Source organism: Zingiber officinale, chromosome 6B (assembly GCF_018446385.1).
Source record: "Zingiber officinale cultivar Zhangliang chromosome 6B, Zo_v1.1, whole genome shotgun sequence".
In the NCBI taxonomy this organism is placed as follows: domain Eukaryota; kingdom Viridiplantae; phylum Streptophyta; class Magnoliopsida; order Zingiberales; family Zingiberaceae; genus Zingiber; species Zingiber officinale.
In genome coordinates, this window is record NC_055996.1 from 49,460,203 (window position 1) to 49,462,958 (window position 2,756).

Genomic DNA, 2,756 nt, shown 5'->3' on the forward strand with positions numbered 1-2,756 from the left:
TGACTAATCACCCAAGATTTAGTATAAATGTGATTTTTATCCTATCGTCCAACCGTTGGAAAATGGCTATAGTTATACCCGATCAAATTGAGTTAACTAGTTGTACTCAATCTAATTGAGTTTGTACTCACCCAAGCCTTGATAGGTAGGACCAAGATTGTCCCTCCGCACCCTACCAAGATAATATGCGTTGCTATGCTTTGGTAGATTCATTAACAACAAATGATCGAGGTAGTGATGGGTATCAAAACTTGGTAGGCATTTCGAGTTGACTCGATTAAGATCTAATCTAATCGTGGATTCGCATCTTATACGCATCATGGCACTAATTATCCTACTCTAGCATGCATCACATACACACAAGCAATGAATAATTAAATTTTGATTAGGTCATGGCTCTACTATGATCTTCTCAAGCCAATGAGAATATCGGACGGTCAACCTAGGGTCAACAACTTCTTCAAGCTCCTCCCTTTGACCACCATGTGTTGCTCGCACCCTCCTCGTCGTTCCTTCTCGAGTGGAACTTCCACCGCTCCATTTTTTTTTGTACATTGCAGATATGAAACTCGAGTTACATTCGAGTCTAAAACTATTTTACAACAGGAATATAAAATGAGGAAGGTATGACATGCAGGTCACATAATATATACAACATGGACATCACACAAAATGGCGCAGGCCATATTATGAATTACAACACATTTAGTCCAATCAAATTGGGTTTTTGGGCCATGACCATCACAAAATCATACATAATTCTAAATTATGTATTTTATATAAATTTCTGTAATTTTACTACTATTTTTACAATTTTATGAGTTACAATTTCCCGACGGTCCCGTTTAGCGATTTTCGGGCGCGATCGCGGGACAATGCCCCTTGTGGGGTTAGGGGCAGCGCCCCTTTTCGTGAAATGAGTCTCACGAGTGTCCTACTACGATCTTATAGTGCCTTAAGCCACTGTCCCAAAACAATTTGGGCGAGAACTTGTCGTTTCATAAAATATTTCTCGGTAGTCGAAGCCTACAAGTGTCCTAGCACTCGTTGTTTCGCCTCTACGAGATAAATACTCATAAAAATCATAAAAATCATAAACTTACAGAAACTTACAGATCTGTAATTTTTCATAAAAATTAAAATAAAACAAGTATACGCTTCATTCGTGGCTCTGATACCACTGTTAGGACTTTCGGACCGCAAAAACCGCTTTTTGCATTGCGGAAACCCCGAAGTTCTTAGCCACTAGATCCGTGCGAAGATAAAAATTTTCGTGTACTTAGTTTTCTACTCTAGATCTACTTTAGATCTACATGTTAAGGAGTATACCTTTGAAGCGAAGCCCTTCGCAAAGCCCACTCGTTCAAGGTTCTTTGGATCTCTAGTGTGTTCAAGTGGACACACCTCTAGAAGTATCCACACGAACAAGAGATGGAGAGAACAACTAAGAGTGTGCTAGCACCCTTAGAGGTCACGACAAAGATGAGAGGGAGAGCAAGAAGGAAGAGAGGAGGAAGAAGATGATGCCTTGAAAGAAAATCAATTCATTCCATCACCAAACGTGGCCGGCCACTTCAATGAGGTTTGTAACCTCCATGGAATCTCAAGAGTCAAGACTCTTGGTTTCCCTCATGAGGTGGCATACCATGAAGTTGCCTTGATGATGTGGCACATCATCATTGGTCGACCCTATGCCAAGTCACAATGACATGGCATTTGGTCAAGTCAAACTTGACTCTTCATCTTCCCTCTCAAGTCAAGTCAAACTTAACTTAAATTCTCCCATGGTTGATCAAATCTAACCATTGATTCAAGCCAATTTGATTTAATGAATCTCTATTCATTAAACTAAATTGATTTAATGAGTCATAATATAAATTAGAATCATTGGACACATGAATCAAATTGAGTCCAACTCAATTAGTTTAATTTGGATTACTCTTAATCCAATTTGGTTCATCACATGAACCTAATCCTCTTGGTTCATCATATGAACCTAATCTCCATCTATTTGCCCTTTTTGTGTGACCCTATAGGTTCTTGTAACGTTGGCAATGCTCCTAAACTCATTTAGAAGCATAAGTAATGAGCGGTATCTAGCAACACATCATTACTATCCAAGTTACAAGAATGTTGAGATCCAACATCACCTTGTGACTACTAATTGTGACCCTTCCACTACAACAAAAACCTTCATAGACATCGGTTTTCCACCGGTGTCTATTTGATTTTCGACCGATGTCTATGAAGCCGATGTTAAAAGTCTGTCATTTTAGACATCGGGTTAAAACCGGTGTAGTATCACTTAACGACACCGGCCTTCGAATCGGTTATTAACCGGTGTAGTATCACTTAACGACATCGTTTCATCAACGGTGTAAAACCGATGTAATATTGTATGTTAATAACACCAGTTTTGGCAGCGGTAAATGACCGATGTAATATTAGTTAATAACACCGGTTTTGCAATGGTGGAAAACCGATGTAATATGTATATTTTTTAACAGCACAAATTTGATTTCCGAAACAATGAAAAATCGACAATAACAAAAAAAATACACAAATATTCACAAATTATACAAATATTCTTCATTCAATAATATCCATAAAATACACAAATATTCACAAATTATATAAATAATCTTCTTACAACAATATCCATAAAATACCCAAACATTCTTTTTACATCAAAAGCTAGCTAATAGATATCAAAATCAAGGTAGAACATTCTTTTAACACATCAAGGTAGAATCGCA